Source organism: Lissotriton vulgaris, chromosome 1_1 (genome assembly GCF_964263255.1).
Source record: "Lissotriton vulgaris chromosome 1_1, aLisVul1.2, whole genome shotgun sequence".
Lineage (NCBI taxonomy): Eukaryota > Metazoa > Chordata > Amphibia > Caudata > Salamandridae > Lissotriton > Lissotriton vulgaris.
In genome coordinates, this window is record NC_141685.1 from 2,014,030,256 (window position 1) to 2,014,047,721 (window position 17,466).

The following is a 17,466-nucleotide window of genomic DNA, read 5'->3' on the forward strand; positions in this document are numbered from 1 at the left end:
TGACAAATGCAGAAACAACAGTTGATGGACAGAATGCAGGACATGTCATACATTCACCCCAGTACAGAGATCTGGGCATAAATCCATCCTTTTTCTGCACTTCACACCACCCCAGTTCAGACATGGCCATATGTAAATCAGCCTTGACCCTGTACCTCATGGGAACAGTCCAGCCTGAACTGCCAAGCCATGTCTTTCTTGGACCGGAATCAAGCATCCTAGGACCGGTTTCTGGCTATCAGCCATCTTCAGCCAGGATAGCTTGACTCCAGTGGTGTGGTGAGCATGGGACTCACGTCTGAGCATACCCATCCCACTCAGGGTGCAAATGCAGAAACAACAGTTGATGGACAGAATGCAGAAGAATGTCATACATTCACCCCAGTACAGAGATCTGGGCCTAAATCCATCGTGTTTTTCCACTCCACACCACCCCAGTTCAGACATGGACATATGCAAATCAGTCTTGATCCTGTTCCTCATGAAAACAGTCCAGCCCAAACTGCCAAGCCACGTCTTTCCTGGACCGGAATCAAGCATCCAAGGACCGGTTTCTGGCTATCAGCCATCTTCAGCCAGGATAGCTTGACTCCAGTGGTGTGGAGAGCATGGAACTCACATCTGAGCATACCCATCCCACTCAGGGTGAAAAATGCAGAAACAACAGTTGATGGACAGAATGCAGAACAATGCCATACATTCACCCCAGTATAGAGATCTGGGCCTTAATCCATCGTTTTTTGCACTCCACACCACCCCAGTTCAGACATGCCCATATGCAAATCAGCCTTGACCCTGTGCTTAATGGAAACAGTCCAGCCCGAACTGCTAAGCCATGTCTTTCCTGGACCAGAATCAAGCATCCTAGGACCGGTTTCTGGCTATCAGCCGTCTTCAGGCAGGATAGCTTGACTCCAGTGGTGTGGAAAGCATGGGACTCACGTCTGAGCATACCCATCCCACTCGGGGTGACAAATGCAGAAACAACAGTTGATGGACAGAACGCAGAACAATGTCATACATTCACCCCAGTACAGAGATCGGGGCCTAAATCCATCGTTTTTTTGTACTCCACACCAGCCTAGTTCAGACATGGCCATATGCAAATCAGCCTTGACCCTATGCCTCATGGAAACAGTCCAGCCTGAACTGCCAGGCCATGTCTTTCCTAGGACCGGTTTCTGGCTATCAGCCATCTTCAGCCAGGATAGCTTGACTCCAGTGGTGTGGAGAGCATGGGACTCACGTCTGAGCATACCCATCCCACTCGGGGTGACAAATGCAGAAACAACAGTTGATGGACAGAATGCAGAACAATGTCATACATTCACCTCAGTACAGAGATCTGGGCATAAATCCATTGTTTTTTTGCACTCCACACCACCCCAGTTCAGACATGGCCATATGCAAATCAGCCTTGACCCTGTGCCTCATGGGAACAGTCCAGCCCGAACTGCCAAGCCATGTCTTTACTGGGAACAGTTTCTGGCTATCAGCCGTCTTCAGCCAGGATAGCTTGACTCCAGTGGTATGGAGAGCATGGGACCCACGTCTGAGCATACCCATCCTACTCGGGGTGACAAATGCAGAAACAACAGTTGATGGACAGAATGCAGAACATGTCATACATTCACCCCAGTACAGAGATTTTGGCCTAAATCCATCCTTTTTTTGCACTCCACACCACCCCAGTTCAGACATGGCCATATGCAAATCAGCCTTGACCCTGTACCTCGAGGGAACAGTCCAGCCCGAACTGCCAAGCCATGTCGTTCTTGGACCAAAATCAAGCATCCTAGGACCGGTTTCTGGCTATCAGCCGTCTTCAGCCAGGATAGCTTGACTCCAGTGGTGTGGAGAGCATGGGACTCACGTCTGAGCATACCCATCCCACTCGGGGAGACAAATGCAGAAACAACAGTTGATGACAGAATGCAGAACAATGTCATACATTCACCCAAGTACAGAGATCTGGGCATAAATCCATTGTTTTTTTGCACTCCGCACCACCCCAGTTGAAACATGGCCATATGCAAATCAGCCTTGACCCTGTGCCTCATGGGAACAGTCCAGCCCGAACTGCCAAGCCATGTCTTTCCTGGACTGGAATCAAGCATCCTAGACCGGTTTCTGGCAATCAGCCGTCTTCAGCCAGGATAGCATGACTCCAGTGGTCTGGAGAACATGGGACTCACGTCTGAGCATACCCATCCCACTCGGGTTGACAAATGCAGAAACAACAGTTGATGGACAGAATGCAGGACATGTCATACATTCACCCCAGTACAGAGATCTGGGCATAAATCCATCCTTTTTCTGCACTCCACACCACCCCAGTTCAGACATGGCCATATGTAAATCAGCCTTGACCCTGTACCTCATGGGAACAGTCCAGCCTGAACTGCCAAGCCATGTCTTTCTTGGACCGGAATCAAGCATCCTAGGACCGGTTTCTGGCTATCAGCCATCTTCAGCCAGGATAGCTTGACTCCAGTGGTGTGGTGAGCATGGGACTCACGTCTGAGCATACCCATCTCACTCAGGGTGCAAATGCAGAAACAACAGTTGATGGACAGAATGCAGAAGAATGTCATACATTCACCCCAGTATAGAGATCTGGGCCTTAATCCATCGTTTTTTGCACTCCACACCACCCCAGTTCAGACATGCCCATATGCAAATCAGCCTTGACCCTGTGCTTAATGGAAGCAGTCCAGCCCGAACTGCTAAGCCATGTCTTTCCTGGACCGGAATCAAGCATCCTAGGACCGGTTTCTGGCTATCAGCCGTCTTCAGGCAGGATAGCTTGACTCCAGTGGTGTGGAAAGCATGGGACTCACGTCTGAGCATACCCATCCCACTCGGGGTGACAAATGCAGAAACAACAGTTGATGGACAGAACGCAGAACAATGTCATACATTCACCCCAGTATAGAGATCTGGGCCTTAATCCATCGTTTTTTGCACTCCACACCACCCCAGTTCAGACATGCCCATATGCAAATCAGCCTTGACCCTGTGCTTAATGGAAACAGTCCAGCCCGAACTGCTAAGCCATGTCTTTCCTGGACCGGAATCAAGCATCCTAGGACCGGTTTCTGGCTATCAGCCGTCTTCAGCCAGGATAGCATGACTCCAGTGGTCTGGAGAACATGGGACTCACGTCTGAGCATACCCATCCCACTCGGGGTGACAAATGCAGAAACAACAGTTGATGGACAGAACGCAGAACAATGTCATACATTCACCCCAGTACAGAGATCGGGGCCTAAATCCATCGTTTTTTTGTACTCCACACCAGCCCAGTTCAGACATGGCCATATGCAAATCAGCCTTGACCCTATGCCTCATGGAAACAGTCCAGCCTGAACTGCCAGGCCATGTCTTTCCTAGGACCGGTTTCTGGCTATCAGCCATCTTCAGCCAGGATAGCTTGACTCCAGTGGTGTGGAGAGCATGGGACTCACGTCTGAGCATACCCATCCCACTCGGGGTGACAAATGCAGAAACAACAGTTGATGGACAGAATGCAGAACAATGTCATACATTCACCTCAGTACAGAGATCTGGGCATAAATCCATTGTTTTTTTGCACTCCACATCACCCCAGTTCAGACATGGCCATATGCAAATCAGCCTTGACCCTGTGCCTCATGGGAACAGTCCAGCCCGAACTGCCAAGCCATGTCTTTACTGGGAACAGTTTCTGGCTATCAGCCGTCTTCAGCCAGGATAGCGTGACTCCAGTGGTGTGGAGAGCATGGGACTCACGCCTGAGCCTACCCATCCCACTCGGGTTGACAAATGCAGAAACAACTGTTGATGGACAGAATGCAGAACAATGTCATACATTCACCCCAGTATAGAGATCTGGGCCTAAATCCAATGTTTTTTTGCACTTCACACCATACAGTTCAGACATGGCCATATGCAAATCAGCCTTGACCCTGTGCCTCATGGGAACAGTCCAGCACGAACTGCCAAGCCAAATCTTTCCTTGACCAGAATCAAGCATCCAAGGACCAGTTTCTGGCTATCAGCTGTCCTCAGCCAAATTAGCTTGACTCCAGTGGTCTGGAGAGCATGGGACTCCATTCTGAGCATACCCATCCCACTCAGGGTGACAAATACAGAAACAACAGTTGATGGACAGAATGCAGAACAATGTCATACATTCACCCCAGTACAGATATCTGGGCCTAAATCCATCGTTTTTTTGCACTCCACACCACCCCAGTTCAGACATGGCCATATGCAAATCAGCCTTGACCCTGTGCCTCACGGGAACAGTGCAGCCCGAACTGCCAAGCCATGTCTTTCCGGGACCGGAATCAAGCATCCTCGGACCGGTTTCTGGCTATCAGCCATCTTCAGCCAGGATAGCTTGACTCCAGTGGTATGGAGAGCATAGGACCCACGTCTGAGCATACCCATCCTACTCGGGGTGACAAATGCAGAAACAACAGTTGATGGACAGAATGCAGAACATGTCATACATTCACCCCAGTACAGAGATCTGGGCCTAAATCCATCCTTTTTTTGCACTCCACACCACCCCAGTTCAGACATGGCCATATGCAAATCAGCCTTGACCCTGTACCTCGTGGGAACAGTCCAGCCCGAACTGCCAAGCCATGTCATTCTTGGACCAGAATCAAGCATCCTAGGACCGGTTTCTGGCTATCAGCCGTCTTCAGCCAGGATAGCTTGACTCCAGTGGTGTGGAGAGAATGGGACTCACGTCTGAGCATACCCATCCCACTCGGGGAGACAAATGCAGAAACAACAGTTGATGGACAGAATGCAGAACAATGTCATACATTCACCCCAGTACAGAGATCTTGGCATAAATTCATTGTTTTTTTGCACTCCACACCACCCCAGTTGAAACATGGCCATATGCAAATCAGCCTTGACCCTGTGCCTCATGGGAGCAGTCCAGCCCGAACTGTCAAGCCATGTCTTTCCTGGACTGGAATCAAGCATCCTAGACCGGTTTCTGGCAATCAGCCGTCTTCAGCCAGGATAGCTTGACTCCAGTGGTGTGGAGAGCTTGGGACTCACGTCTGAGCATACTCATCCCACTCGGGGTGACAAATGCAGAAACAACAGTTGATGTACAGAATGCAGAACAATGTCATACATTCACCCCAGTACAGAGATCTGGGCCTAAATCCATTGTTTTTTTGCACTCCACACCACCCCAGTTCAGACATGGCCATATGCAAATCAGCCTTGACCCTGTGCCTCATGGGAACAGTCCAGCCTGAACTGCCAAGCCATGTCTTTCTTGGACCGGAATCAAGCATCCTAGGACCGGTTTCTGGCTATCAGCCGTCTTCAGCCAGGATAGCTTCACCCCAGTGGTGTGGAGAGCATGGGACTCACGTCTGAGCATACCCATCCCGCTCGGAGTGACAAATTCAGAAACAACAGTTGATGGACAGAATGCAGAACAATGTCATACATTCACCCCAGTACTGAGATCTGGGCATAAATCCATTGTTTGTTTGCACTCCACACCACCCCAGTTCAAACATGGCCATATGCAAATCAGCCTTGACCCTGTGCCTCATGGGAACAGTCCAGCCCAAACTGCCAAGCCATGTCTTTCCTGGACCGGAATCAAGCATTCTAGACCGGTTTCTGGCAATTAGCAGCCTTCAGCCATGATAGCATGACTCCAGTGGTCTGGAGAGCACGGGACTCACGTCTGAGCATACCCATCCCACTCGGGGTGACAAATTCAGAAACAACAGTTGATGGACAGAATGCAGAACAATGTCATACATTCACCCCAGTACAGAGATCTGGGCATAAATCCATCTTTTTTCTGCACTCCACACCACCCCAGTTTAGACATGGCCATATGTAAATCAGCCTTGACCCTGTACCTCATGGGAACAGTCCAGCCTGAACTGCCAAGCCATGTCTTTCTTCGACCGGAATCAAGCATCCTAGGACTGGTTTCTGGCTATCAGCCGTCTTCAGCCAGGATAGCTTGACTCCAGTGGTGTGGAAGCATGGGACTCACGTCTGAGCATACCCATCCCACTCGGGGTGCAAATGCAGAAACAACAGTTGATGGACAGAATGCAGAAGAATGTCATACATTCACACCAGTACAGAGATCTGGGCCTAAATCCATCATTTTTTTCCACTCCACACCACCCCAGTTCAGACATGGCCATATGCAAATCAGCCTTGACCCTGTTCCTCATGAAAACAGTCCAGCCCGAACTGCCAAGCCATGTCTTTCCTGGACCGGAATCAAGCATCCAAGGACCGGTTTCTGGCTATCAGCCGTCTTCAGCCAGAATAGCTTGACTCCAGTGGTCTGGAGAGCATAGGACTAACGTCTGAGCATACCCATCCCACTCGGGGTGACAAATGCAGAAACAACAGTTGATGGACAGAATGCAGAACAATGTCATACATTTACCCCATTACAGAAATCTGGGCCTAAATCCATCGCTTTTTTTGCACTCCACACCACCCCAGTTCAGACATTGCCATATGCAAATCAGCCTTGACCCTGTGCCTCATGGGAACAGTCCAGCCCGAACTGCTAAGCCATGTCTTTCCTGGAGCAGAATCAAGCATCCTAGGACCGGTTTCTGGATTTTAGCCGTCTTCAGCCAGGATAGCTTGACTCCAGTGATGTAGAGAGCATGGGACTCACGTCTGAGCATACCCATCCCACTCGGGGTGACAAATGCAGAAACAGCAGTTGATGGACAGAATGCAGAACAATGTCATACATTCACCCCAGTACAGAGATCGGGGCCTAAATCCATCGTTTTTTTTGTACTCCACACCAGCCCAGTTCAGACATGGCCATATGCAAATCAGCCTTGACCCTGTGCCTCATGGAAACAGTCCAGCCTGAACTGCCAGGCCATGTCTTTCCTAGGACCGGTTTCTGGCTATCAGCCGTCTTCAGCCAGGATAGCTTCACTCCAGTGGTGTGGAGAGCATGGGACTCATGTCTGAGCATACCCATCCCACTCGGGGTGACAAATGCAGAAACAACAGTTGATGGACAGAATGCAGAACAATGTCATACATTCACCCCAGTACAGAGATCTGGGCATAAATCCATTGTGTTTTTGCACTCCACACGACCCCAGTTCGGACATGGCCATTTGCAAATCAGCCTTGACCCTGTGCCTCATGGGAACAGTCCAGCCCGAACTGCCAAGCCATGTCTTTACTGGGACCGGTTTCTGGCTATCAGCCGTCTTCAGCCAGGATAGCTTGACTCCAGTGGTGTGGAGAACATGGGACTCACGTCTGAGCATACCCATCCCACTCGGGGTGACAAATGCAGAAACAACTGTTGATGGACAAAATGCAGAACAATGTCATACATTCACCCCAGTACAGAGATCTGTGCCTAAATCCAATGTTTTTTTGCACTCCACACCACCCCAGTTCAGACATGGCCATATGCAAATCAGCCTTGACCCTGTGCCTCATGGGAACAGTCCAGCACGAACTGCCAAGCCAAATCTTTCCTTGACCAGAATCAAGCATCCTAGGACCGGTTTCTGGCTATCAGCTGTTCTCAGCCAAATTAGCTTGACTCCAGTGGTCTGGAGAGCATGGGACTCAAGTCTGAGCATACCCATCCCACTCAGGGTGACAAATGCAGAAACAACAGTTGATGGACAGAATGCAGAACAATGTCATACATTCACCCCAGTACAGATATCTGGGCCTAAATCCATCGTTTTTTTGCACTCCACACCACCCCAGTTCAGACATGGCCATATGCAAATCAGCCTTGACCCTGTGCCTCACGGGAACAGTGCAGCCCGAACTGCCAAGCCATGTCTTTCCTAGACCGGAATCAAGCCTCCTCTTACCGGTTTCTGGCTATCAGCCGTCTTCAGCCAGGATAGCTTGACTCCAGTGGTATGGAGAGCATGGGACCCACGTCTGAGCATACCCATCCTACTCGGGGTGACAAATGAAGAAACAACAGTTGATGGACAGAATGCAGAACATGTCATACATTCACCCCAGTACAGAGATCTAGGCCTAAATCCAATGTTTTTTTGCACTCCACACCACCCCAGTTCAGACATGGCCATATGCAAATCAGCCTTGACCCTGTGCCTCATGACAACAGTCCAGCAAGAACTGCCAAGCCAAATCTTTCCTTGACCAGAATCAAGCATCCTAGGACCGGTTTCTGGCTAACAGCTGTCCTCAGCCAAATTAGCTTGACTCCAGTGGTCTGGAGAGCATGGGACTCAAGTCTGAGCATACCCATCCCACTCAGGGTGACAAATGCAGAAACAACAGTTGATGTACAGAATGCAGAACATGTCATACATTCACCCCAGTACAGATATCTGGGCCTAAATCCATCGTTTTTTTGCACTCCACACAACCCAAGTTCAGACATGGCCATATGCAAATCAGCCTTGACCCTGTGCCTCACTGGAACAGTGCAGCCCGAACTGCCAAGCCATGTCTTTCCTGGACCGGAATCAAGCATCCTCGGACCGGTTTCTGGCTATCAGCCGTCTTCAGCCAGGATAGCTTGACTCCAGTGGCATGGAGAGCATGGGACCCACGTCTGAGCATACCCATCCTACTCTGGGTGACAAATGCAGAAACAACAGTTGATGGACAGAATGCATAACATGTCATACATTCACCCCAGTACAGAGATCTGGGCCTAAATCCATCCTTTTTTTGCACTCCACACCACCCCAGTTCAGACATGGCCATATGCAAATCAGCCTTGACCCTGTACCTCGTGGGAACAGTCCAGCCCGAACTGCCAAGCCATGTCGTTCTTGGGCCAGAATCAAGCATCCAAGGACCGATTTCTGGCTATCAGCTGTCTTCAGCCAGGATAGCTTGACTCCAGTGGTGTGGAGAGCATGGGACTCACGTCTGAGCATACCCATCCCACTCGGGGTGACAAATGCAGAAACAACAGTTGATGGACAGAATGCAGAACAATGTCATACATTCACCCCAGATCAGAGATCTGGGCATAAATCCATTGTTTTTTTGCACTCCACACCACCCCAGTTCAAACATGGCCATATGCAAATCAGCCTTGACCCTGTGCCTCATGGGAACAGTCCAGCCCGAACTGCCAAGCCATTTCTTTCCTGGACCGGAATCAAGCATCCTAGACCGGTTTCTGGCAATCAGCCGTCTTCAGCCAGGATAGCATGACTGCAGTGGTCTGGAGAGCACGGGACTCACGTCTGAGCATCCCCGTCCCACTCGGGGTGACAAATGCAGAAACAACAGTTGATGGACAGAATGCAGAACATGTCATACATTCACCCCAGTACAGAGATCTGGGCCTTAATCCATCGTTTTTTGCACTCCACCCTAGTTCAGACATGCCCATATGCAAATCAGCCTTGACCCTGTGCCTCATGGGAACAGTCCAGCCTGGACTGCTAAGCCATGTCTTTCCTGGACCGGAATCAAGCATCCTAGGACCGGTTTCTGGCTATCAGCCGTCTTCAGCCAGGATAGCTTGACTCCAGTGGTGTGGAAAGCATGGGACTCATGTCTGAGCATACCCATCCAACTCGGGGTGACAAATGCAGAAACAACAGTTGATGGACAGAATGCAGAACAATGTCATACATTCATCCCAGTACAGAGATCTGGTCTTAAATCCATTGTTTTTTTGCACTCCACACCACCCCAGTTCACACATGGCCATATGCAAATCAGCCTTGACCCTGCGCCTCATGGGAACAGTCCAGCCCGAACTGCCAAGCCATGTCTTTCTTGAACCGGAATCAAGCATCCTAGGACAGGTTTCTGGCTAGCAGCCGTCTTTAGCCAGGATAGCTTGACTCCAGTGGTGTGGAGAGCTTGGGACTCACGTCTGAGCATACTCATCCCACTCGGGGTGACAAATGCAGAAACAACAGTTGATGTACAGAATGCAGAAAAATGTCATACATTCACCCCAGTACAGAGATCTGGGCCTAAATTCATTGTTTTTTTGCACTCCACACCACCCCAGTTCACACATGGCCATATGCAAATCAGCCTTGACCCTGTGCCTCATTGGAACAGTGCAGCCAGAACTGCCAAGCCACGTCTTTCCTGGACCGGAATCAAGCATCCTAGGACTGGTTTCTGGCTATCAGCCATCTTCAGCCAGGATAGCTTGACTCCAGTGGTGTTGAGAGCATGGGACTCACGTCTGAGCATACCCATCACACTCGGGTGACAAATGCAGAAACAACAGTTGATGGACAGAATGCAGAACAATGTCATACATTCACCCCAGTACAGAGATCGGGGCCTAAATCCATCGTTTTTTTGTACTCCACACCAGCCCAGTTCAGACATGGCCATATGCAAATCAGCCTTGACCCTGTGCCTCATGGAAACAGTCCAGCCTGAACTGCCAGGCCATGTCTTTCCTAGGACCGGTTTCTGGCTATCAGCCATCTTCAGCCAGGATAGCTTGACTCCAGTGGTGTGGAGAGCATGGGACTCACGCCTGAGCATACCCATCCCACTCGGGGTGACAAATGCAGAAACAACAGTTGATGGACAGAATGCAGAACAATGTCATGCATTCACCCCAGTACAGAGATCTGGGCATAAATCCATTGTTTTTTTGCACTCCACACCACCCCAGTTCGGACATGGCCATATGCAAATCAGCCTTGACCCGGTGCCTCATGGGAACAGTCCAGCCCGAACTGCCAACCCATGTCTTTACTGGGACCAGTTTCTGGCTATCAGCCGTCTTCAGCCAGGATAGCTTGACTCCAGTGGTGTGGAGAGCATGGGACTTGTGAGAAGTTGGCCTGGTATATAATGCTCACTAATTCTTAGTGATCACTTTGTACCATGCCAAGCAACCCTTATGATGATGGTTGTAATTCAACCTTGTAGACCAGTTATCCTAGTGGTAACGTGGACAAAGCAGTCGTAGGCTAAACTCTGAAAGGCATGTGAAGCCAGCTGTTATACCATACACAACCCCCTTGAATACCAAATGAAAGGTACACCACACAGATATATATTGAAAATATATATTGATTTATTAACTATAAAATCCCCTGGACTCTTTATGAGCACAGAAGCACAAGCGTTAAATCACAAGACAGTTTAAAATACACAAAAGTTGCACAATATGGATGAGCCCTAGGGGCCACCTAAACCATATACTAAGAAAGTGGTATAAGAGATACCAATAGGAAAGGGAACAGGCCTAGGGCCTTGGGAATCGCTGGAGCTATTCGAGACTGGCAATGACTAAGTCGGGAAAGGCCCACGGGACTCGGGTGCAGTGTTCAAAGTGCACGCACTTTCCAATGCAAAGTCTATGGTGCATAAAAAGTACAAAGTTAGAAAGTTAGGAACATTCCGAGTGACGAACGGAACTGAAACTTAAGACACAGGCCCTTCAGATGTGTACCAGTGCAGGAGCACCGGCGGAGCTGAGTTACCTCACCCACAGGAAGCGGGTGCACAGGGTCGAAGTAGTGTCGGGTTTCGTCACGCTGGTCGATGGTGCTTGGAGCTGAAGATGCTGCAGGCGGCTCGATGTGAAGAGTTCCGGTGGATCCAAGGGTGGATCTGAAGATGTGAAGACCTGAAAGCAGAGGGGACAGTGTTCAAAGTCACTAGCCAGTGACTACCGTGGAACCAGATTGGAACCAGGCAATGTCGGGTGCAAACAGGCGTTGTCAGGTAGCTTCTTTCTGCAGCCACGTGGATACCCGGGGTCGAGGACGTCAAGGAGTCGGTCACAAGCTGTCCCATGTAGGCTTCTCGCTGTTGGCGGTTTCAGCTACCTGATCGGAGCAAACAGGCCTTGGCAAATGCAAGCCACGCAGAAGTTGAAAGATGCTTAACACTCGGACCAGCAAGGTCAGAGCGGGTGCTCCTTTTTACAGGAGCTTGGGTAGGTCTAGTGCAACCAGATCTGCTGTGTAACTCGTCGGTTTCGTCGCCAAGATGGCCGCTGACCACGTGGCTAGTGGCCGGGATGGCGCGTCGAGTGGCACAATGCAAAAGGGCCCCACGGAGATCGTGGAGATGCTGGAGGGATGATCTTCGGTGCAAGGGCTGCTTGGTGGTGGGGGTTCATAGTTCCCAAAGCACAATGTCGAGGATGCCTCAGAAGCTGTGCAGTCAGCTTTTCGAGTGTCTTCCAAGACATTCGGTCCCACGTCACTCGGTGCCTCCACGGGTCCCTTCTTTGCAGGGACTGTGGATCGGGCTCTGAGAGGTCTGTGAGTCTGGTTCTTGTCGGGCTCTGGGCTCGGGCTCCGGCGGGAGGCGGTGGCAAAGCAGACGTCGAGTTGCTGGTTGGTACCTGTGTTCACAGGGTGGCCACTCCTAGGCCACAAGGGAGATTCTCTTCAGTCTTCTGTGCAGCAGAATGTCGAAGTCCAGTCTTCTTCTTCGTGTAAAGTTGATTCAGGATGATCTGCTGTGCAATGGCACTGCTCCCACTCTTATTCCCAATCTGAGGGGTGGATCACCTACTAGGTCCCTCCTCTGGGAGGAACCAGGAAGGGGGGCGGTTACACCCCCTTTCCTTTGTCCAGTTCCGCGCCAAGCCTGGGTCTGGAAAGTCCCAGGACCGGTTTGGACTGGCCTATGCACGGGGACACCTTGTGTGCCCCGGGCATGTCTGATTCTATTCAGCCCTGTCCTACCCAATACACAAAACCCTGTCTGGGGAGGTGCTCGCACCTCCCAAGGCAGGAAACCCTTTGTCCAGGCCACCATCTGCCGAGTTTCGGTCAGCAGCAGGAGGCCAGACTCGTGTCTGTGGTGGCAGCATCCATTTTGTGATGCTGAGGCTCTGTTTAACTTTAAACGGGGTTAAGGCTACACACATGTCGTGTCCCTCTAGAAGGGTGGAATGCTATCCTCGTCGCCAGAATTGGCGAGGGGATAGTATTCCAATTCGTATGACACCTTACTCGACATGTTTTGATAAAGCCAAACCAAAGATAGCAAATAACCGCGAGGATTATAATGCACTTAAGAGTATATGGTATGGCAATATCCCGGAACAGCTTAGGGAGTGGTTCTCGATAGCTGCAGACAGGCTCAGCTCATGCTAGAGCACCATCTCACATATTTCCAAGCACTCTGCCTCCGGGATTGATGAGGCCTTCCATAGGAGTGGCTGATAGGAACATATGTGTCCAGTTTAGGGTTAGGCACAGACATACTGTACCTAAGTAAGAGGTGATTACACCAACTTACCCCAGCTGAGTGATCAGCCAGTTGTGTCAAATATGGAGGCCAGGCCAGGGGTGGCACAATACATGCTGCAGCCCCTGGTAGGCCTTGGATACACCTATGCCCTGGGCACCTATGGTGCACTGATACCGCGGCTCACAAGGTGAACCAGTTCCAATTCGTAATGCACCTAGAGTGCATTGGCATTAATTTAGAGAGAGAACAGCAGGCTGTGGGTCTGATTAGCAGGCCCACAGCCACATTAAGTCAGAAACCAGTGAAGCAAAAAGCAAAAATGTGGGGTGACCATAGGATAGCAGACCCTACTCTCCTACATAACCCCCCCCCCCCAAACGCAGGGACATTAGACTAACCTTGACCAGTTGTGTCTTCATGTTCTAAGTGGAAGTACCTGGAGAGACCATCTGCGTTGCTATGGTCAGTCCCTGGGCGGTGCTCCACTGTAAAGTCCATCCCCTGTAGGGAAATGGACCACCTGAGTAGTTTGGGGTTTTCACCCTTCATCTGATTAAGCCATAAGAGGGGCTTATGGTCGGTCTGAATCTTGAAGTGAGTACCAAACAAGTATGGCCTCAACTTCTTCAGGGCCCACACCACAGCAAAGGCCTCCCTCTCTATAGCTGACCAACGTTTCTCTCTGGGGGTCAGCCTTCTGCTAATGAAAGCAATGGGCTGGTCCTGGCCATCTACATTAAGCTGTGAAAGCACTGCTCCCACTCCCAACTCAGAAGCATCTGTTTGGACAATGAACTCTCTTGAGTAGTCAGGACTCTTCAGGATAGGTGCAGAGCACATGGCCTTCTTCAGGTCATCAAATGCCTTTTGACAGATTTCTGTCCACTGAACCTTTTTGGGCATCTTCTTGGATGTCAGATCATTAAGAGGAGTCACAATGGACCCATAGTTCTTAACAAACTTCCTGTAGTACCCAGTTAGGCCCAAGAAAGCTCTGACCTGAGTCTGGGTGGTTGGATGGGACCAGTCCTTGATGGTCTGGATCTTACTCTCCAGTGGTTGAACTTGGCCTCCACCTACAAGGTGGCCCAGGTATACAACCTTACTCTGCCCTATCTGGCACTTTGTTGCCTTGATAGTGAGGCCTGCCTTCTGCAGAGCCTCAAGTACTTCCTTCAGGTGGACCAGGTGATCCTCCCAGGTGGAGCTAAAGACAGCAATATCATCCAGATAAGCTGCACAAAAGTCATCCAACCCAGTAAGGACTTGATTCTAGGCATGGGCGGAAAATCCGTTCCGCTCGCGGATTTTGCGGATTTTCGGGAAATCCGCAATCCGCGAGATTTGCGAATTTCCCGCAAAATCCGCAAATCCGCGAGCAGCGGATTTTGCTCGCACTGCTCGCACTGTTCGCGTGAGTTCGCGCCCCGCGAATAAGTGCAAAATTGCAGAAATACGATCTTAGCAAAACTGAAAGTAACTACTTACCAGGTTCAAAAGTTCAGGCTCATCATTAGTAGCCATTTCCTGTAGTGCTTCCTGAGGGTCCCCTCCAGAGTTCAGTTGCCAGTTGAAACTATTATGTGACCCTGCTCTGAACCTCAGAATAGTTACACATATGCCACAAAGGTCCTGAATTACAGCTAAGGGAGACAAGCAGGAGCCAGGCTGGAAGTTAAAATCCATTAATCAGCCCCTAATTCATTATTGTCAGTTGGGGCAGGGCAGGTGTTGTAACTAATTTTGCAACAATGAAAGCACTTAGCAAGTGCAAAAGATCACTAATCAGGGCGCACTAAGGAAGCAGGTGCCAGCTAAAAAAATATTCTGTGACACATTAATCAGCCCCAAATTAATTCAGGTCACTTGAGGCAGGGAAGGTGTGCTTTGCTTTGCCGAAAATAATGTACACTGGACAACCAGAGGGTGTGGTGATGAAACAGAGGGTGGCATGGGTGGGCCAGAGGGTGGCATGAGTAGTCAGAGAGTGGCAGTGGTGACAGAGAGTGGCAGTGATGAAGAAGAGTGTCCCAAACAGGCTGGACACGTAGAAACAACAAGTTCGCAAAACTTGCGACCCGACAGGTAAGTTCGCAAATTGCGAAATTGTAAAAACCCTCGCGAACTGGCAGAAACACGGGCGAACACAAAAAAAAAAAATCCGCAAATTCGCGGGAATTCGCTGATTTTTCGGATTGCGAATCCGCAAATCCGCAAAATTCGCGAACGCGAGATCCGCAAAATTCGCCCATGCTTACTTGCTTCACCAACCTTTGGAAGGTGGCAGGTGCATTTTTCAAACCAAAGGGCATTACCACAAACTGATAATGCCCACAAGGGTTAGAAAATGCTGTTTTGGCTTTAGACTCCTCAGCTAACCTGATTTGCCAGTAGCCAGCTGTCAAGTCAAATGTGCTCAAATATTTGGCAGAAGCCAACTTGTCAATGAGCTCATCTGCCCTTGCAATAGGGTGTGCATCTGTCCTGGTGACAGCATTGAGTCCTCTGTAATCCACACAGAACCTCATCTCTCTCTTGCCATCTTTGGTGTGAGGTTTGGGGACCAGAACCACTGGGCTAGCCCAGGGGCTCTCTGAAGGCTCAATGACACCTAATTCCAGCATCTTTTGCACCTCAGTCTTTATACAGTCCCTGACGTGGTCAGGTTGCCTGTAAATCTTGCTCTTTACAGGAAGACTGTCACCAGTGTCCACCACATGGGTACACCAGTTAGTCTGACTGGGTGTCAATGAGAACATATGCCTGTATGCCTGTAGAACTTGTCTGCAGTCATGTTGCTGATGTTCAGTGAGGCTGCCACCTAAGGCCACACCATCAACTGAGCCATCCTCAGGGTTCTGAGTGAGCAGGTCTGAGAGAGGGTCACTCTCTTCCTCCTGTCCCTCATATGTAGCCATGAGCAAGCCCATGTCTGCCCTGCTGACATATGCCTTCAATCTGTTCACATGGAGCACCCTGTGGGGGCTCCTGGGAGTTCCTAGGTCCACCAAGTAGGTAACCTCTCCCTTCTTCTCCAGAATTGTATGGGGTCCAGACCATTTGTCTTGGAGTGCTGCTGGGGCCACTGGCTCCAACACCCATACCTTTTGTCCAGGCTGAAATTCAACAAGGACAGCCTTTTGGTCATGCCAAGCTTTCGGTAATTCTTGGCTAGCCTCAAGGTTTTTGGATGCCTTTTCCATGTACTATGCCATCCTGGAGCGGAGACCAAGTACATAGTCCACTATGTCTTGCTTAGGCTTTTTGAGAGGTAACTCCCATCCTTCCTTCACTAGACACAGGGGTCCTCTTACAGGGTGCCCAAACAACAATTCAAAGGGGCTGAAGCCAACCCCCTATTGAGGGACCTCTCTGTAAGCAAACAAAAGGCAGGGCAGTAGGATGTCCCATCTTCGCCTGAGCTTTTCAGGTAATCCTTTAATCATGCCCTTTAGGGTCTTGTTACATCTCTCAACAAGCCCATTGCATTGTGGGTGATAAGGAGTGGTGAACTTGTAGTTGACACCACATTCCTTCCACATAGCTGTCAAATATCCTGACATGAAGTTGGCACCTCTATCAGATATTACCTCCTTAGGAAACCCCACTCTGGAGAAAACTCCAAGTAAGACCCTGGCTACAACAGGAGCTGTTGTGGTCCTAAGTGGAATTGCCTCTGGGTACCTGGTGGCATGATCCACTACCACCAGTATGAATCTGTGCCCAGATGCTGTAGGGGGATCCATTGGACCAACAATTTCAATCCCCACTCTTTCAAAGGGAACGCCCACCACAGGTAGTGGTATCAGGGGGGCCTTTGTTGTTCTGCCTGCTTTACCACTGGCTTGGCAGATTTCACAGGAGCGACAAAACTCCTTGGTGTCTTCAGACATGTGAGGCCAGTGAAAGTGAGGGACAAGCCTGTCCCAGGTCTTGTTCTGGCCTAAGTGTCCTGCTAGAGGAATATCATGGGCTAAGGTGAGAAGGAAACCCCTAAATTGCAGAGGTATAACCAACCTCCTGGTTGCACCAGGCTTGGGGTCTCTACCCTCTGTGTAAAGGAGTCCTTCATCCCAATAAACTTTATGGGCACCTTCAGCATTCCCAGCAGCCTCAGCAGCAGCCTGCTGTCTGAGGGGTTCAAGAGAAGGACAGGTTAACTGAGCCTGCCCCAAGTCTGCCCTAGAAGGTCCCCCTGTCCCCAGAAACTCAACCTGGTCAGGTTCAAGTTCTTCAGAGACAGTTCCTTCAGGGGTCTCAAGATCAATTTCCTGTGAA